Source organism: Lissotriton helveticus, chromosome 8 (genome assembly GCF_964261635.1).
Source record: "Lissotriton helveticus chromosome 8, aLisHel1.1, whole genome shotgun sequence".
NCBI classification, from domain to species: domain Eukaryota; kingdom Metazoa; phylum Chordata; class Amphibia; order Caudata; family Salamandridae; genus Lissotriton; species Lissotriton helveticus.
In genome coordinates, this window is record NC_136069.1 from 1,426,868,589 (window position 1) to 1,426,890,483 (window position 21,895).

The window sequence follows — 21,895 nt, forward strand, 5'->3', positions numbered from 1 at the left end:
ATTTCCAAGCACTCTGCCTCCAGGATTGATGAGGCCTTCCATAGGAGTGGCTGATAGGAACATATGTGTCCATTTTAGGTTAGGTATAGGCATACTACACCTAAGTAAGGGGTGGTTACACCGACTTACCCCAGCTGAGTGATCAGTCAGTTGTGTCAAATATGGAGGCCAGGCCAGGGGTGGCACAATACGTGCTGCAGCCCCTGGTAGGCCTTGGAAGCACCTATGCCCTGGGTACCTGGGTACACTGTTACAGGGGCCAATGAGGTGAACCAGTTCCAATTTCGTAATGCACCTAATGTGCATTGGCATTATTTTAGAGAGAGAACAGCAGGCTGTGGGTCTGATTAGCAGGCCCACAGCCACATTAAGTCATAAACCAGTGAAGCAAAAAGCAAAAATTTGGGGTGACCATAGAATAGCAGACCCTACTCTCCTACAGCCACAACTGCATATATGTTATGTCTAGAACGTGCGCTGATCAGTCCGAACAAAAATCACTGTGTTGAAATAACATTGAAATTCCTCTGCAATTACTGTTCAGACAACGCTTACCAAGCAAGGCTGCTAATATAGAAAAACATATTATTCTCGTGTGAAGCAAAACACTCTGCTAGACATTTATTATAATATGCCGTGTGCAAAAGGCTGCAGAAAGGAAAAATGGCGTTTAAACTTCTAATAAGCTCATGTCAACTTAACACAGTGTAAATGCAAGGCACAGCCCCACGACACCCTCCCTTGATCTGAATACGGATAAGTAAGGGGGCAAATTTGGAAAGCAGAGTTCAAGAAGAATTAGTCAGAACCATGTTCGAATTGCCGCACTGAAAAATCGGGAGCAAATTTCATAAATTTAAAGTACTTCAAATCAAGCAGTTTTAGCCATGGGCTTAGGGAAGTCGATAGGCTTGGGTGGAAAAAAAATGAAGATGAAAAAAAATAAAAAAATCAGATGTCCAACATGTGACCTCGGCAATGGAAGAGAGAGAAGCGATGACACATCTCACTCCAACAAAGTATATGCAAAGTATGTCGCAACAGCCTCCAATAGGAAGTCACTGTTCTCACCTGAAAACATTTCAGCCATCCAATTCAGCAACGGGAAGGAATATACATGTTCTTCAATTACCAGAGCCTCTAGCACCATCAGAGGATAACTCTGTGATTCTTCAATGAAACTGCGTGCCAAGAAATCTTGCGCCGCTGCAAAAACATTCAAATGTCCCAGGACACCACGCATCGCTGCAAAGGCCATAATCCCTTCAGTGAATGAATTCACCGAAATGCAAGGGCAGATCCGTATTTAATAAAGCGTGCACTTCTGTGCGGGTGTTTGCCACGTGAAGGACACACGTTTCACGAGTTGATATGAGGGCAACTTCTTTCTAGGACAATAGAGCCCTTATGCGACTCATCTTGTTGAACTCTGCTTTCAAGGTCGGAATCGAAGGCCAGATGGAAACATCAAGCTTCCCATGCGGGGGAAGAAACATTACATTTTTACAACAGACTACACGTTCCCTGACTGTAACCACGTAAGGAGTGCCTGCTACCATCCCACAACAATCCTCGTTGTTTAAAAATAAATAACTACTGTTTGCCAGTAACTTAAACGTGGCTATGATAGCAGTTGCTGTGTACCTTTTCAAATACAGGCTAAATTTGGCTTGTTTTGATTACAAGAGCTATGCATTTGGATATTCCTACACATTAATGAGTGATCTGGTGTTGTAGTGCAATCCTCTCCATTCAAATAAACCTCTTTCCCCCCCCCTAAGGCACCTATAGGTAAATGGGAATGACCAAGCTTCATGAAGATAAGCAGTGCCCAAAGGTTCATATCTGCCAATTGCATAGTACTACATGCAGGCCTCGAATTTGAAAAGGGGGAAAGGTAAAGTTTTTAATCTGTGGATAAGCCACACAGCTGAATTTGTCGCGGTCACAGTAAATGGTTACGGTTCTAACTTTTCAATATGTAACATAGAAAAAGTTGCATCTTTCATAGACATAAAACGTTTCTTTTCAGTCAAATTAAAAGGGGCAAACAATGATGAAGTATTTATGTAGTGCCAGGGCACTTTTCCTGATTTCAATGTCTGCAAAGTCCAGGCAAACTGCATAATAGAACACAATTGATTTTGACCATGGTACAAAACAGACACATCCTCTTGCACAATATCAACAGCAGATGAAACAATATTATCTAATGTGTAAATGCGGGAAGAAAGATGATTGTTAATGCTATTATTTACAACTGCTAGCACTTTTTCTAAATTTGCTTGATCTATTGCTCTAATGCGGGAAGCAGCCTCAATTTGGGACAGTTTCCAAACTTCGTTGTAAATAGCATATATCCATCTTTTCGATCTGCCGGAAGCCGGGCCCATGACAAAATTATTCAGGAAAGCAGAGTTCAAGAAGAATTAGTCAGAACCAAGTTCAAATTGCCGCAGTGAAAAATCGGGAGCAAATTTCATAAATTTAAAGTACTTCAAATCAAGCAATTTTAGCCATGGGCTTAGGGAAGTCGATAGGCCTGGGTGGAAAAAAAATGAAGATGAAAAAAAATAAAAAAATCCGATGTCCAACATGTGACCTCGGCAATGGAAGAGAGAGAAGCAATGACACATCTCACTCCAACAAAGTATATGCAAAGTATGTCGCAACAGCCTCCAATAGGAAGTCACTGTTCTCATATGAAAACATTTCAGCCATCCAATTCAGCAATGGGAAGGAATACACATGTTTCTCAATTACCGGAGCCTCTAGCAACATCAGAGGACAACTCGTGGTTCTTCAATGAAACTGCGTGCCAAGAAATCTTGCGCCGCTGCGAAAACATTCAAATGTCCCACGACACCATGCATCGCTGCAAAGGCCATAATCCCTCACCCAGAACAAAGCAGTTCATGAGCAACTAAGGAGCTCATCAGTTGATCATAATCCGCATTGGGAGACACCGTTTTGCAGAGACACAAATCCAGGGCCCAGTCGAAATCGCAACTCAGGCAATTAAAGACAGGCTGGATGCAGGTGAAAAAGGAAAATCGAAACGATAATCCATAAGCTGCACTCAATGTAGCAAGAGGCAGCGCTCCATAATATACAAACATTCAGTTGCGGAGCCGTGACAGATTTTCTCGCAATACAAGACATGCATCCATTTTGAAATAAACAAAACAACAGAAGTACGCCTGCAACCAGAGCAAGCATTAAGGAAAATCCACCAAATAGGCTGGAAAAAATTGAATAAAAAAATGCAGGGAACACACCAAATATAGTTTGAAAAGAAGTCACAAGGCCACTGCTTGCAACTTTAAAAAAGTGATCCAGCCCTGTGATGGAGGACGCATTAAAGAGTTGATGTGAGGGCGACTTCTTTCTGAGACAATAGAGCCCTTATGCGACTCATCTTGTTGAACTCTGCTTTCAAGTTGATGAAAACATCAAGATTCCCATGCGGGGGAGGAAACATTACATTTTTACAACAGACTACACGTTCACTGACTGTAACCACGTAAGGAATGCCTGCTACCATCCCACAACAATCCTCGTTGTTTAAAAGTAAATAACTACTGTTTGCCAGTAACGTAAACGTGGCTATGATAGCAGGTGCTGTGTACCTTTTCAAATACAGGCTAAATTCGGCTTGTTTTGATTGAAAGAGCTATGCAATTGGATATTCCTACACATTAATGAGTGCTCTGGTGTTGCAGTGCAATCCTCTCCATTCAAATAAACCTATTTCCCCCCCCCCCTAAGGCACCTATAGGTAAATGGCAGTGACCGAGCTTCATGAAGATAAGCGGTGCCCAAAGGTTCATATCTGGCAATTGCATAGTACTTCATGCAGGCCTCGAATTTGAAAAGGGGGAAAGGTAAAGTTATTAATCTGTGTATAAGCCACACAGCTGAATTTGTCTCGGTCACAGAAAATGGTAACGGTTCTAACTTTTCAATATGTAACATAGAAAAAGTTGCATCTTTCATAGACATAAAACGTTTCTTTTCTGTCAAATTAAAAGGGGCAAACAATGATGAAGTATTCATGTAGTGCCAGGGAACTTTTCCTGATTTCAATGTCTGCAAAGTCCAGGCAAACTGCTTAAAAGAACGCAATTGATTTTGACCATGGTACAAAACAAACACATCCTCTTGCACAATATCGCTTCCAGCTGGTCAAATTTCTCGGCAAGCCAAAAAGGCATATCATCCTTATCCTGGGGACGCTTGCCCATTACTGCATTGACCATAACGGGACTAAGCTTCATTCCGCTCGGTCAAGTTGGAAGAGCCGTAACACCAGGGACCCGCCCTGGAAATTGTGGGTTATATATTGAACTAGGGGCCGAATAAAACTGATAACAGAGTTATATAGGGTCCATATCTCAGCAATAGGGACTAAACACAGAACGAGGATGCGGGGTGGATCCAGACAAAACCGGCCAAGAAGCGCCTGGAATGGACAAAGGACTCAATCTAGCCGCCGTTACACTGTGGGGAAGGGAGTCATCACACCAAACACGGTGCTGCCATGCAGAAATCGAAATCTCCTGTGTCATATAAGGGATATATTCCCCAGGCACGGCAGTGTGAGTGTAAGTGTTAAACACCTTTGCCGGAAACGTCACCCATGAGTAGAAAATCTCAAACGGGTAAGCAACCTCAGCACTCACCACCAAAATATCTGCCATGCCCTCCAAACCAACGTTATAAGCTTGCAAATGATTGTGGACCGCAATGCGACTATGTTGCGGTATGTCAACGTTAGGCATAGTGACACAGAGAAACAGGTTGCAATGTAAAACAAAGTAACACAACTGGGTAGTAATTCACAAGAACACCGTTTTGAAAGATTCAAGGTTGAAAAGAACTATGTAACTATAGGTAGGTTTGTCCAACACTACTGTTATCCGGAAACAATAGTGAAGGGGCTAAGGACTGATAGAAGTACTACTCAAGCATCATGTAATAAGACCACCATCGTTGGGCGCCATGTAGCAGGGATTCTGCTCCTACACAGAACTCTGCATAGAGACTTGGAACATCAGTCAATGAGGGTGTGCCAAAACTCACCTTAGTACCCAATATCCCCTTACCTGACTAGCATCAGTATCTCATTGGTTCTTCCATACTACCAATGATTAGACCACCCAGAACATGGAACTTAGATTACCTCAGGCAATGTGGAACACATGAACACTCTTTCGTTATACTCTCATACCAGTCCAAAACAGGGAGTAAAAGAAGACATAAGCAAGTTTGAAAAATGTATTTCTAATGCCGTGTTCTCATGCGCAGTATCTTAGCTAATGCAAGCAGACATATTATAAGCAACAAGATTATCAGCATAGTTACCATTCCATAAAATACAAAGGGAGAAAGCATGTTACAATGCTAAATGGAAACAGGTTTAAATATACCTATATTTCACCCTACCTTGCTAATAGGTTATTTTATATCTACAGAAGGTCTCTTGGGATTACAAGGGCGGCCCCATACCTCTGGTACTTAGCAGAAATGGATCACATCAGATTCTGCACCAGCTCTCAGCATGCGAATGTTCTCCAAGTGTGTGTGATCATGCCTACGCAGTTCATTATTAAACGCGCCAAAATCAGAGGTGGCCACCGCTGCATATATGTTATGTCTAGAACGTGCGCTGATCAGTCCAAACAACAATCACTGTGTTGAAATAACCTTGAAGGCCTCTGCACTCACTGTTCATACAAAGCTTACCAAGCAAGGCTGCTAATATAGAAAAACATATTATTCTCGGGTGAAGCAAAACACTCTGCTAGACTCTAAACATTTATTATAATCTGCTGTGTGCAAAAGGCTGCAGAAAGGAAAATGGGGTTTAAACTTCTAATAAGCTCATGGCAACTTAACACTGTGTAAATGCAAGGCACAGCCCCACGACAACGTCTTTTCTGCATCACTCTGCAAATGTGCCTTCTGGCATAGTACTAGTGGGGGGATAAAGTCCTCATTGGCTATTGAGGGTATTTGGGGGCCAAGTATCCATCTTGTTATCTCCAACAAGTTCCACACAGTCAGTTTGCTAAGAGGTGTTCTGAGGCCACACCCCCTTTCTGCACCACTCTGCAAAGAAGTCTCTTGACACACTAGTGGTTGGGGGATAAAGTTTTCTTGGATGCTAAAGGAACTTGGGGACCAAGAAGCCTTCCTGGCACTTTCTATAAGTCCTACTCAGCCAGATTTCTGAGAGCTGGATAGAGGCCGTGCCTCCTTTCCAGACCATTCTGCAAAGACCATTGCTTCTTAAAAAAACATGGAAATTCACTGAAAAAATCAAAGGTTACTAGTAAGTTATAGTTAGGAAGTAGAATTTAAAAAACCTTACAAATTCACTGAAAACTAAAGGAACTTGGGGACCAAGAAGCCTTCCTGGCACTTTCTATAAGTCCTACTCAGCCAGATTTCTGAGAGCTGGATAAAGGCCCTGCCTCCTTTCCAGACCATTCTGCAAAGACCATTGCTTCTTAAAAAAACATGGAAATTCACTGAAAAAATCAAAGGTTACTAGTAAGTTATAGTTAAGAAGTAGAATTTAAAAAACCTTACAAATTCACTGGAAAAAACAAAGGTTACATGGCTGTTATAGTTAGGAAATAGGAATAAAAAAACCTTAGTTATTCACTGAAAAAACCCCAAAGGTAACAGGGGCGTTATAGTTAGGCTGATATTTCACTTGTACAAACCCAGAGAAATTCAGCAGTTATAGTTAGCTGAGCTACCTACAACTTGCGCCCCCACAATGCACTGATTGTGAACTCACATATTACATCACTAATGACATGGTCGGTGACATCACTAATGACATCCCAAATGACATCACTGATGCCATCATCCGGAGACTGAGTGTTCTCAAAAAGTTCATGAGTGTTAAATATATATACACCAAGATGTATTGATAAATCAGTGGGTATATAGTGTCTGTATGGATGATTTAGTTGGTGCATGACTGTATAAGTGAGTGATTATAAGTGTTTCAGTGAACGTATGGGTGATTGACTAATCTGTGTGAATGTCAGGGCCACCTCCCTGGGGCACATATAATATTTATTAAAAGAACAAAGTAAGCCTCCCCCTGCCGCTCCAGCCACCGCCACCTCCCCGGGGCCACAATGAAATAATGAAGGTGGTCCATTTCGGACCCCCAGTCCTGGAGACCGCCACCTCCCTGGGTTCACATTATATATTAGCGGAGGCTCACCGGGTACCCCGCTGCCCCAGTGTCTACCACCTCCCCAGTGCCACAGTGAACATTTGAAGGGGATCTGTCACCTAGCCCAGCCCCGAGGTCCACAACCTCCTTAGGACTAACTTAACTTTGCAGGGGAGATGTGTAGCCACACTCGTGGAGCCCTACATGGTCCTTGGGACCACTACCACCCGGACCTGCTCCTGCAATGTCCTGGCATGCCCAAGCCCAGACATTGAACTTTGCCATGGCTTGGCGGGAGCACTGCTCCAGCGAAGCCATAGCACACATTGCTCTGATTTCAACAAGTGAGAGCAGATAATGTTCTCGCTTGTTGTAAGCAGAGCAGGTCTGCTTCCCTCCTCGCTGTTAAGTGAGCAGGGAAACAGACATTGATTTGGGATCCAAGGAGCTGCATGTTAGCAGTTCCCTGGATCCCAAAGCAATGCTGTCTCCTGTAGGAGTTGAGGAGCCAGCAGGAATGGGATGTGGTGCTACGCACAGCCAGAGAAAAGAAAATGTTGCGGTACGAGGGCTCTGAGTTGTCGCTGTATCTGTACTTCACTGCCCATGTCCAGGAGGCACGTAGACACTTTGTCCCTCTACAGAAGCAGCTCAGAGAAATGGGTGTCGACTACGCCATGCTGTATCCTGCGAAGCTCAGAGTGAATAGACATGGGCGCTCGCATATATTTACGGACCCCAAATCATTACAACAAGCTATTAAACGCGGGGCGACAGAACATCGTAGCAGCCCGGAAAGCAGGTTCTTGAATGAAGCAGCCAGAGGTCCGCTGGATGAACAGGACTGAGATCAAGTGCCTAAGGATTCAAGACGAGTAGAATGGGGTGGGTGGGTGGTTGGGACGGGAGTTCGAGGTTCAGAGTGAAGCTCCTTCTTTCGTTGCATCAAAATGGGCAAGGTCTTCCTGTACTCTCTGGAAGGCGCCCTAGGTCACTGAGTCGGTAGGACGAGAGACATTGTAGACTGAATTATTAAAAGAGACTCCACGGGACTGTGTGGGGTGTAGGGCCCTGTGGTGGAGCGGGCAGCATGATATTTTGCAGTTAGAAATGAGGGAAAGTGCCTTCTAGTGGGGAAAGAGATTCAAGTTATATTCAGGCGGGATTGGTTGGCGGGAAGTACTGCAATCTATGGAAATCAACGCAAGTGCGGCTGGGCTGGGCAAGGTTTTTCTCTGTTTGGTGTTACACCTTGTCCATGGAGCTACCTCCGCTTCAGAGTGCCTGGCACACCGGTTGCAACTTGAGAAGGGATTGGGAGGGGGACCTGGGGTGTATTCTGGGTTCACGCGTGGCCAAGTTGGGGATGGTCTGCTGTCGGAGGGGATTGGGCGGGCAGAGGGTAGAGTTTTTGACTGCGAGATGTGAGGGAGGTGGGGAACTTTTTTTGGAGAGGAATGGTTTTCTTCTTGTTTACAGCACTTAATGTACATGCACACAGTACGCAAGTGATTACAAAACGGTTACTGAAAATGGTGGGCATTTGGGCACTAGGTGACACACTTAACTCAAGCACACTGACGGCGGCATACTGCTCCGGCACGATCCAAACTAATGGCGGGGGATAGCGGAAGTAAAGAACAGACACCGGTAGACAGTCTGAGTGCAATGACTTGGAATGTTAGGGGACTTAATGATTATCGCAAGGTCCGAAAGTTGTTCAGTTACCTGCACAGGCACTATGTTGATGTGGCACTTTTACAAGAGACAAACCTCCCACAAACAAGTGCAAAACTGTGAAGTAAAGGGCTAATAGGGAACATTAACTCCGCAAGGTAGACAACACATGCCAGGGGGGTGTTGACTTGGGTAAACCCCAAATCTGCCTACACGCTGGAAATCCTGGAGTCGGACCCTAATGGACTATATGTCCTATTGAGATGTAGGGGCAGAGTACTTGACTTGCTTATGGTCAATCCATATGGACCTAACTATGACTGTCCTGAGTTTTTTGCGCAGGTAGCTACTATGACACAGAGATTCCAGGGGGCATCGATATTGTGGGGCAGGGACTTTAACATAGTCAGGGATCCAGGTCTAGATAGGTCAGCGGGCCCCCAGAGGAAAGCGTCAGCAGCTGAGAGAGTGTTGGAAAAGGTGATGACATGCATGGACCTAGAAGATGTATGGAGGGCACATAACCAGAACACTGGGGGCTTCACACACTACTCGGCTTACCATAATATTCAGACACGTATAGATTTTTGGTTGGCCTCATCTTCAGTGTTAGAAAATATTCGAGCCTGTAAAGTTCTGCTGCCCACACTCTCGGAACACTCACCGGTACAACTAACATTGGATACCCCCCAAAAAACTATACCTTCATTTACCTGGCGCATCCCGCCGCACTCACTGCTGGACCCTGTCTTTAAGGGGGAACTAGCGGAAGCAATAAAAACTTTTTTTGAGGCAAATATAGGTTCAGTAGATAGTTTTCAAACAGTTTGGGAAGCCTTCAAGGTTTATATACGCAGTATTGGAATGACCAAACACTCTGGGGTATTGAAGGCCATAAGGCAGAGACTGAAGGACCTAGAGCGGAAGCTAAACCAATTGGAGGACCAACAAGGGACAGACAGGGAAGAGGGGCGAGAGGACGAAATAAAGGCCCAACTAAAAGAATACCATGAAGCGGCGGATAGGTAGATCAAACATTTAGGCAAATACGCTACAGCTTGCACCTATGGGGAGGGGGAAAGGCCAGGCTCCATACTGGCCCGGATCTGGAAGGCAGAACCTGGAAAGACACTGATAACGCAGGTGAGATCTGCGGAGGGAGAATTGCTCACGGAAGAAGTAGATATTGCGGAGAGTTTCCGACAATACTACGGAGATCTTTTAACAACTCGGTCAGAGGATATGGAAGAGAAAATGCAGTACTACCTAGAGCCTATAGCACTACCCTACCTCTCGGATGTGCACAGAGAATTCTTAATGCTCCCAATAGAAAAAGACGAAATATTAGAAGCCCTGGCGGGCATGAAGTCGAGCAGTGCGCCAGGGCCCAATGGCCTCACCGGCCAACTTTTATAAAACCTTCATAGATATTTTGCTGCCCCACTTAGCCTCGCTCTGCGACGATCTATGTGTGGAGGGTACCATGCCGAGATCCATGAGGGAAGCGATACTGGTAGCGATCCCTAAACCGGGGAAATCATCGGAGGAGTGCAGCTCATACCGCCCATTGTCGCTCCTAAATGTGGACACTAAAATATTTGCAAAGATTCTGGCCAATCGCCTACCCACCTTGTCTACGATATTGGTGGCACCAGAACAGGCAGGATTCATACCCAACAGAAATCTCACATACAATATCCGCACAGTATTTGGCACCATGCAGCATGTGAGGCAAGATGTTGAAGAGGTGGCAGTTTTCCAAGATATGGAAAAGGCATTTGACTCGGTGGAGTGGATGTTCATGCGTAAGTTGCTGACAAGGAAGGGATTGGGGTTGGTCTTTTTACAACTAATAGGCTCATTGTACCACAAACCCACAGCTAGAGTATGCATAGGTAACTTAGTCAAAGACCGGCTAGCCATCACTAGAGGCACGAGACAGGGCTGCCCACTATCATGCCTTGGCATGCACCCTTAGGGAGTATCACGGTCATGAAGGCATTGGCTTCCCGACGTTTAACATAGTTATATCCACCTACGCCAATGACACCCTGCTGTATGTGTAGCTTCCTCAACAAAATTTGATGGCCAAGCTTAGAGAAGTGGTGCATTTTGGGGCTTTCTCGGGATTAAAAGTCAACTGGGCCAAGTCCATAGTTTTTCCGCTGACCCCGGTCACGGAAAAATTCGAAATGGAATGTCTGCTGCAATGGACTACTGACTCAGTCAGATACTTAGGGATTAAACTGCATACAGACTCAGAGACGGTATTACGGGAGAATTATGGCACATCCATGGATAGACTGGAGGACGACGTAGAGGCATGGTGCAAGCTCCCCCTGTCCTTGATGGGAAGAATATCAATTATGATGATGGTGGTTTTGCCTAGGATGCTGTTCCTATTCCGTAATATACCAATAGTAATGTCACAAGCCTTTTTACAAAGACTTACCCAATTGATGTTAAAGCTGGCGTGGGGCGGGTAAGCAGGGGAGGGTTAAATGGCGGTTCCTTATATTACCGTATAGTATGGGAGGCCTAGGAGCACCGGATTTTGAACTCTACTATAGAGTGGCGGTGAGGCAAGTATACTATTCCTGCCTATGGAAACACTGTTCGCCGCTCCACATTCACCACCGGTGACAATCTTTGAAGAGCCAGACCGCAGAACTGGCTTCCTTGACTCAATGAACGCTACCAGACATGCATGGCACTGACTATTACAGCAACCGGGCAGGAGCTCTACTATACACGCCGATTATGCCTATAGAGTGGGCTCGCTGGCTGACTCCGTGCAGGGACAGAGGAGTCCTCAGAGCTCTGCAAGCGCTGAACATTAGAGTTGCGGGAGACCTATTTCAAGATGGGGCACCTTCCTGCACAAAAACAATCTCCCCATGACTCAGGCATCCTTGCACCATGGTGCAAGGGTGCCTGCACCGGTGAATGGCAGCAGTTTGTGCGCCAGCGCACGGTGAAGCACAGAGATACGACATATTGTTGTAAATATGTCGCATCCCTATGTTGCGGAACGAATGAAGCGCGGCACAGCAAAATGACTTGCTGCACCGAGCTGCTTTAGTTCCTTGTAGATCTGCCACTCAGTATTTACATATTCTGTGACATGTAGTCACAGAAAAATAGGAACTTGTCTGCGAGAACTGAAATACTGCTATTACACATACTTATGTGCAAATGTTGCTGCATTTGCTTCTAGATGAGTGTAGCTTTTTAATAGTATGAGGAATGTGTGCCTTTGTATTTGGCCGATGGACATTTCGTTGCCTGGATTGCAGAGCCTAATCAAACAGCGCTGCTGTTGGAGGTGGTGAAATGCCTGTGGGCAGGGTGGGGAGGGGAATGGGTAGCTGAGGGGCCACCCTGGATAAAAATAAAAACAAATACAATTATCAAAGGGCAAACAACAGCGTCAAGAATGTGTCTTGTGTGCCAGGCGGTGACATTTCTGCAAATCCTTTCCAATAGTGTTCATGTCATTCTATCGTCTATTCACCAAAACTAATCTTTTTCACTTCTGTTTGCTACCGCTGATCTTCACTTTACATATGTCCACGTTCTGTTACCATGACTGCAGAATATCACCATTCATTTAGAGGCATTTTGGTAAAAAAAAACACATTTATTATGCAATTCTAAAATTATACTTTCTTTTTAAATATTGTTTCTGAACAATATTATATGAACCACTTCATCTATTGAATAACTTTGGTACAATACATTCGACAAAGCTCTTTGTCAATAGAAAATGAATAATTCGCCTCTTGTCTAGTATAATTTTCCACGAGAATCAATCAAAGTCAACATGTTCTTTCCTGTCAGTTCTTGAACAGTGCACGATTTATTATTCAAACTCAAAGCAATGGAGGCATTTTTGTGGGGCTGAGTAAATTATATAGGTTAGACTAAAGAAAAAAATATTGTCAAAGTGTTAGTTAATTTAATTTTTGTAATCTTATGCCCACTGTCTTTATTTGATTTTCTGCAGATGGAAAGGTTCATTTAACGTTTTGAATAAAATAACAGACTCATGGATTGAGAGTATGCACTAAAATTTAGCAGCGCTACTTGTTATAACCTACTTTACATTGGATATTTCATGCAATATTTCTTCATTATATAATTACGGAGGGCACTATTTATGTGCACCATTTCTTTCCATTTCTAGGAGCATCTGACACAAAGTCGACCTAATCGTCCAAACTCATTTTAAAGAACAAAGGACCTGATTTAGAGTTGGATGGACTGGTATTCAGCCGCAAATCTGATGGCTATCCCATCCTTCTAATTATACCTGAATTATAACTCAATAACAATAACAATAACTTTTGTGTCAGAGAACGCATCTGACAAAAAACAGACTCTCTGTACACAACCAAGATACTATGGGCCAGATTGCCAAAAAAGGCATGCACGCAGCACAGCTGCCAAAGAGGCTACGCTTCATTTCATGGCAGGAAGGGAGCAGGAGAAGGCTATATCTGCAGAGATGTGGCTCTCTCCTCCCCTTTCCCTAGCGCTGATTTCGGTTGCCATGAGCCAGGCACACACCTTAGCGCCATAGTGCTAGGGTGCATGCCTGAGTCTAGGATAGGTTTTCCTGTACAAAATGCTATGCCTAGGCACGTTTAAACACTTTTCTCACTTTGTATGTGTACAGTGAAGCACGCATGCAAAGTCGAACACAAAGGAGAAATCAAAACATTTCTCCTGTTAATGCCTCCTTTAAAGTTGCATTATCCGATGGTGCTAAACCCTTTCTATAATTGTTTTGATTAAAAAAGGGAAGGGTGGTACAATGGGAATGCCCATGCCCCACCCATGTAATGCCTCCTTGGTGGTAAGTAACACAAAGCACTGCTTTGTGTTACTTTTAGGGTACCTTCCAGCGCAAAACTATTTTTGCACTGTAAAGTAAATTGGGAAAAAACATTTTGTGCTGGTTAACATCACTTTTGTGATGCTAACCCAGTGCAAAACACTTCCAAAGCTACCCCTATGACTTGTTACATATAGTCAAATTGTCATGTAATACACATATCTTTCTCTTCTTTTCACTCCCACCTCTCTTTCTCTCTTTCACTTTTCCTCCTACCGCTCTCAATCTACCTGTTATCTTTGGTTTTGATCTGCTCTCAATAGTTTGTATGGCTTGTGTCCTTTCACTGCAGAGATTTGTTTTACAAAAGATCTTCAATCTCCAAAATCTTGAGAATTTTATTATGATATCAGAAGCCAAGACAAAGTAGTCCTTCATAAAGAAGAGACAGAACAGACAAGAGTGATGGGCATAACATTAATTAGTGAATTTGTTGGAAATAGTTTTTTCACAGTTTAGGTTTGTCACTCAAATTAGAATGTTACATAAATTGCTTTAGGGAAAGCATTCAGGGGGGCTTGTGCTGTGTGTCAATTTAGATACCGTATATAAGATTTCCCGATTTATGCCCTTATATAGGTACAATTCACATTGCCCTTATTTAGGCATAGAAATCCCGCCCTTATTTAGGCATTGCTCATGCTAGCCAAATACAGACATGGTCAACTACATCCGATCCTCTTTGTCACAACACGTTCTTGGAAAACCAGACTCTTAAGCCTTTAAGACTTACCCTTGCCTGGATATTGATTTCTCCAAGTACTCATTTATTATGCATGAACATCTATTTATTAGGGGTCCACTCATGGCGTTCTTATGCCCGACTTGTACGTCAATACTGGCATTCCTAAACACCTTCAAGGTATAAAAATACCTTCACTTGCTATGGAAAGGCACGGTTTGGCTACCTACTTGCACGACGCGGATCGCCACAGCAAGTCCCAAAGGAAGTCAAGTCCCCAACTGACGCACTGACCAGATGCTGTCATCCTCCTCGCCGAGAATCCAACTCCAGTGTTTCTGACTCCCCTTGGGGGGTGTTGGAGATCGAGTACGGGGAAAGAGATACCAACCTCTCTCATTCTAAGGTATGGAGCTGACTAGAACCTAGAGAAACATTTGGCAATTCTTGGCACAACTAACCTAAATTAGACTATAGATAAAACAGCACCTACTTCTTCCCTTGTACTACACTTAAGTTAGGTACACTGGGGTAGGATTAGCCTAGAAGCATCAGATGAGTATTTTAGCCTATGTTATTTATGCATGTATTTTAATGAATATTAATAATAGCCACAAAACCATTCTATTGCCGTATTATTTTATCTTACTGCTAACGGTGTACATTTTATACTTTGCATTCTGTTTTATGAGTATAGCAGTTCATATCTCTTGCATGGGAAATAAGACTGTTCAATAAACCCTTTTATTGAAACGCCAGTCTCTCTATTTCTATGCAACTCTGTAGAAACAAAGCATGCACTGTAATCTATTGTTTCCACGACTCTGAAGATATTGCTCCGATTCTAAGGGAAACAAAGTTGTCATGTTTATGTGCTTGTCAGAGACTAATCCCTTCTTGTTCATTCAAGAAGTTTCTAGTGACCTCTGATTTAGCTGGCACACACAAGTAATTACGTTTAATGTACTAGATAGAGACATACTGACTTCAGTCCTATGTCAAATCTATAGTGTATATTATTCCAATGTGCAGAGCCTATCAGGGTTATAGGAACTACACTACATGGCGCCCAATAGTTTGGTAAGGCACTCATTTATTGCTAGATACTGAAGTAACTCAGTTGTGCTTTTCTCAGAGACACTCTACTCATAATACGCCATAAGACGTCTGGAGTGGGTAGGGATAATATCCGCCATAGCTGAGTAGGACGAAAACTCTGTATTAGCTTTTTTGGTTAGTTCAACGTTGAAGGATACAGTGTGTCAAAATGTTGTGCACATTATCTTTGTTCCCTTGAAACTTGTTCTACAGATTTCATTAAAAAATGTCTACTAACGGCAAAAACACCGAAACCGGTGGAGCTGCGGCTGATCCAGTCGTAACATCTTTCAATTTTACAGGTTTTGTTGAAACTGATGAGAATGCTATAATCATTCCTATTAATTTAAGGAGAGCCATCACTCTAAAACTTATAAAACATGGCCTAACACCAAGAGGTGGTAGAGCAGTTTTTGTGATAGAGGCACATGAATCTAACCAGACAGAGGTATTCTACTGATGGATAATACTCTCTGAATCAAATCCAATAACATATTTGTTTCACTTCTACAAAGAAGATGATCCACCAGAGGACTATATTCCTTTCGAGGATATTGAAATTCCACTCACATGCCAGGAGTATTATCTCTGGTTTAAAGGTACCCTAAAACATTTAAATCACCTTACCAGGCTCGGTCCACTAGGTAGACCAGGAGCAAGATGGCCACATTTAGCCGGTTACACACCTGATCCTGAAAAATGACTTACTTAATAACTTACAAAAATTAATAGAATTATACAGTTAAAGAACAACTGTCTGAAAGTCCTGAAAAGGTCTTAACTAAAAACAATCCTACATCTTCTAAAAAGAAGTGGGAAAATAACAAACAACATTCAAAAGAGAAGGTATCTCAATCCGAAGGTAGGTGTCCTCAAAAGGAGCCCTCTGAAAGGAGGCATAACCTAAGGAATAGGGATAATTTGAGAAAGCCTGACAGGTATCAAGACACTGATGCACGTTCCTCTCGTACCTTGCAGATATCGTCACAGACATCACAAAGAAGAGGACGGTCAGACAACAAAGAAGAACGCGTGAAGTCCAAAGACGATCAACACATTCAGAAAAGCAAACCAAAACCACAGTACACCAAAAAGAAGGTAGCAGGTCTAAAAATCAGACATGTCGAGGATTCTGAGAACACAGGTCAGGAACGGAGAATGGGTTCAGACAATGTTGGACAGCGCTGCAGAAGTAGCAATAGCTCGCCAGAACCTGAAGGGACTTCTGGAGACAGTGGACTTGAATGAAGACATTTAAGTTGAGACTGCAGCCTCCAGGGTTAGCTCTCCACATAGGTTATATGAAATAATACTCTGGATGGAGGGAGACATACCAAGAAAAGTGAAAGCACTCTTTTGGGAGCGACTTTCTAAGGGTTATGATATACTTCCACCAGAACAGGACTGGCCACTAGAATCTGTCAGGGAGTGCCCACATGGTGAAGACATCATTATGCCAGCCTTCTCTAACCATATTCCAGAACATTTAAAATATACTTATGCTCGGAAATGGGCAGTGGCCCAAGCCCCAGAATTATACAAAAATCATGTAGGATGGGATGAGGAGTCTCCTCAACATAACATCCAGTTGAAAATCGACCAACTGCACAAAGGCAGTACCCAGTTAAGCAAGAAGCTAAAAAAACAGGTCAGGGAGATTTTAGGTCAACTTGAATACCAAGGGGTGATTAAAACATGCACCTCATCAATGAACAGTCCTTTGTTTCCTGTTTCCAAACCAGACAATACATATCGTCTAGTTTTGGATTACAGACATCTAAACTCTTGTTATAAAACATTTGCAGTGCAAAATGCACATAGTACAGCATTAATGAATAACATGGTGCGTAAAAAATATAAAACCACATTAGACATTTCAAATGGTTTCTTTTGTCAAAACATTGCACCTGAAAGTAGGTATTTGACCGCTTTCTCAAAAATGGGGACGCAGCATCAATTCTGTTGTCTCCCTCAAGGATTCAAGAATTGTCAGAGGTTATTCTCAGCAAGGGTAACAGAGTTACTGCAAACTTATGATGACGAGGCATTGTCATATGATGATGATATATATCTGACAGACCATCACCTGGATAGGCACTTGAGCAGGGTGAACACATTTATACTGGGCTTCGCCTCTGAAGGGTACAAATTCAATTTAGAAAAATTAAGAATTGCCCACTTCAGCATCCTTTTCCTAGGATATGAACTATCAAGTGAAGGTAAAAGCCTGGCAACCAACTTTTTGTGTGCACTGTTCCAACCTCTAAAAACCCTGAAAAATTTACAGTTGATTCTAGGTTTACTGAATTTTGGAAGAACTTACATTCTAAACTACGCAGAAAGGGTTAAACCTCTCTACGAATTAATCAAACCTGATTTTTAAATCAAACATTGGACATAGGAACACACAGAAATCCTGCGTTCACTTCAAACTGACATGTTAGCAATTAAACACTTCCAAAAACGCATAAACGTACGCAACTTAGTGATCCAAATCATTCCGGGACAATAAGGATTCACCTACTTAACTTTTAATGAGGGTGAAAAAGCACCAGTTGCATACAAATCACATTTGTACACACAAGCAGAAATTAAATTCCCTTCTACAGAAAAAATCCTGACGGCAGTTCGAACCGCTGTAGCAAAAGAGAGAGCCCTAGCACAGGGGAAACGCATAATGGTTGTAACTCCTTTACCAGCCTTAGAGGCAGTTACAAAAGCGAGCATTCCAAATGCAAAAGCTTTACATACGAGATGGATACAATGGGTTAATTCTCTTGCTACAACTGATTTTCCTGCAATATGAACACGAATGTCCTCTGCCTACTGAAACTCTCCCTCTTGACCAGTATCAATGTATAATTTATACTGATGGATCTGCACAACTCACTACGGGGGTAAGCAAGCTTATAGTGCAGCATGCGCAATCGTTAAAGGTCGTATGCGCGATGGCAAAATTCAGACCAATGGTCACAAAAACGCAATCTCTAAGAGATTGTACAGCTCAGCAAGCTGAACTACAAGCATTCAAAATGGCACTTGAAAATACGGATCGCGAATTCCCCACACTCATAGTGTGGGATTCTTTCTGCTGTGTACAATCATATAATGAATATTTACAGAATTGACTTCAAAATGGTTTCAAAGATGCAAAAGGTTACACAATAAAGCATAAAACGCTTTGGAAACAAGTAGACCAGTTACGAAAGTGACTACAAAACACTCATGTGATACATACACTGAGTCATCAACGTGATGGCGTTCACGTTGAAGGGAATTCATTGGCTGATGAAGCCGTGAAGGGGGCTGTGCAACCGGCTTCCGTAGCTGCAATCATTCGATCAAAAACGAAAATAGGCATAGAAATAATACTGGCTGTCAATGTTTCAAGCAAAGGCAGCGGTGCAGCGTTACCTAAAGAGTTTCCACTCAAATACTCATATATAATTGATACAAACAATGCTCCTTTTGCTTGAATCCTTGGAGTGGAGGCTAGGGTATTTCCAAACATGTAGCATAGATTTGGACTAATCCTAGCAGCACATGAAGGGCTCTCCTCTGCTCATGCAGGTGCTTTCGCCACAGTATCGCTAATTAAACAGAGATACTGGTGGCCAGGCATTAGAAAAAACAGACCAGAAACTATGTTTTGGACTCTGAAATATGCAAGAAGATGAAAGTCTCTACTGTGAAACATCCTGCACAGATGCCCCTGTTAATTTCAGATAAACCATTAGCGTGTGTTTACCTGGACCACTGTGGTCCCTTACAAAGGGATGGTAACTATAAATATATCATGGTCGCAGTGCACGTGTGTTCAAGGTTCCTATGGATGTGGTCTCAGCACTCGGCTGATGCTCGAACTGTTATAAAAGATTTGCGAGTCTTTATCGGCACATACGCAATAGGCACACTACACTCTGACCAGGGCCCTGCGTTTAGGTCTCGAGCTTACCATGAAGCCATGGCAAGTTTGGGTGTAGCATTGCTGGGCAGGAGCTCCTCAACAAAGCTCCCGGGCGCTAGGATCACCAACCTAGGTGTAAATCCCTGCTTGCCCCCCCTGCATGCCTCTTGTTGCCTTTCCCACACTGGTCTGGGCAAGAAGAGGTCTAAAGCTGCAAAAAAATTGCTGCCGCCATCTGCCGCCATCGTACAACTACCGGACAAAACGAAGGACTCTCGAAACCGAAACTACAAGCCCCTTGTTGCCGTTCCCCTCACCGGTCCGGGCAAGTAGAGGGCTTCCCGTCCAGCCCTAAGATCACTGGAAGCGGGGAGAATTAGAATAGTGAGACCACAGAAGTGCTATGACCCCCACTGCCACAAAGAAAGGAGCGCAAACTCATTAGCTGAATTAAGAACACTCCTGACCACATCTGACACTCCCCTGGGCCCAGAAAAAGAGGAACAACTAATAATAACAATATTAATAAGGAAGGAAACTAATAAAGACACTAACCTCTGGGCGATCACATCATGGGCCTCGCTCCAAGGCAAGAGGAGTAAAAGACTGATTTAACGAGAGAGACTCCGAGACAACACCAACCCTCAAACACCTGATCTCAAAATGGCCGCCCCAACAGACTACATGAGCCGAATTATGACACAGCTATACCAGTAAGTGGGATAACTAATTTTAGAGGCACTTGGTACCACTGTGGGACATCCTTCCATCAGTCCCTGGTGAGGCACGACCCACCTGCCTAACAAAACCTAAGCCCCCACCACTCAGCTGTGCCTGCCCCCAAAATGGCCGCCATACCTGCAAATCGGCAGGATAGTGCAAATGAATGCCCTACCTAAAACCTAGTAACTACCACCGACTCCAGGATATTTGAGCTGTCCCTAGTGCAGCGCGACCCCCCGTGCCTATCCCGAACGGACTACCCCTCCCAGGGGCAGAGCTCTCGGGGGCCAACCACAAGATGGCCGCTTAAATAACTTGGTACCTGACCTGACAACCACCAACACAGGATGGCACTTTTCCCCCCGCGCAGGACTTCACATCTGTATCCAGCCTGTTAGCTCCCTTAGCTCATCCGGTCAGTCCTGACCACCTCAGGCTAACTCTATAAATGGAACGCACCCCAGGCTAACTTTGAAGCTCTGTGCCACCCACCAAAAAGGAGGAAGGTAGAGAGAGGTGGATTCTCTATCCCTTCTGGTCAGTTCTGACCAACGTTGAGTGGAACACACCACAGGCTAAACTACAGCCTGTGGTGAAGGAGGTAGAGAGACTGAACGCTCCTGCGAGCTCCATCAAGTCACCCTTAACCTCTAGAGGGACGCCCAGGATCATAACTCTCTACTGAGGTGACCCTGATCTCCACACCACCAGCACCCTACCCACCGCACCCTTGAAGATCTCCACACCACCAGCACCCTACCCACCGCACCCTTGAAGCTGCCCTACTCCAATCCCTATTTTCTCCAAGGTTGTTTTCCCTATCCACTGCATCCCAGAGCTGACCCTCCTCTAATCAGACCATGTAATACCATCCCAATTCTATCCAAATTTTGATTCTCCTCCTCCTCTCTCCTACTTCCTGCCTAGGACCCGCCTTATACAGCTCCTTCCCTCCTCTTTCGGAGTCTGCCCCATCCCCCCCAAACCCTACACACACTATGCATCCTGACAGGACAGCCCACACCGCCCCCCTCTCCACACAACACGTCACTCCGCATGGTCGGAATGCCTTCTTGATCTGCTTCCCACCTGACCTCTCACCCAAAGCGAAGAAAAACTTTAAACAGAAACTGAATCAACAGCAGCACGAGTCACTCTTTGCAGACACCTACCACTGTCCCTCTAAAGGAATGGTAAAAACTGACCTTATCTTCCACACGGAGAGACACAACGTATGGAAACACATCATCAGATCGCACCTTATTTTGCAAAAACCACCAACACCTCACATAGCTGCAAACTAACAATATCACTCCCCCACCCTCCAAGGTGTCCCGGAAACCCCACAGTGACCATTTACTCTATCGACACAGTCCTGATACAAGCCAACAACGACAATCTAGAGTCCTTTGATACCCTCCTCCCCTCTCTCTGGGATACACCCACTCACGCTCCTCCTCTCCCACCCATACTCCCACCCCGGAGGAACCGGACCAGCCATCTGAACTCACCTACCACCTCGAAACTCACTATCAACAGCCCTCGCCCCTCAGCATGTGCCCCCCTCCCCACAACCCCCAGGGAGTGCATGTCCCCCCTCTTCCCGTGTCCGATTCTCATCCCCACCTGTCACCCACTTCTCCGAGTCCCCCTAGCCACCTCCCACGCCCGCCTCCTCACAACACCCCCGCTCCTCCTACAGGGAGAACTAGA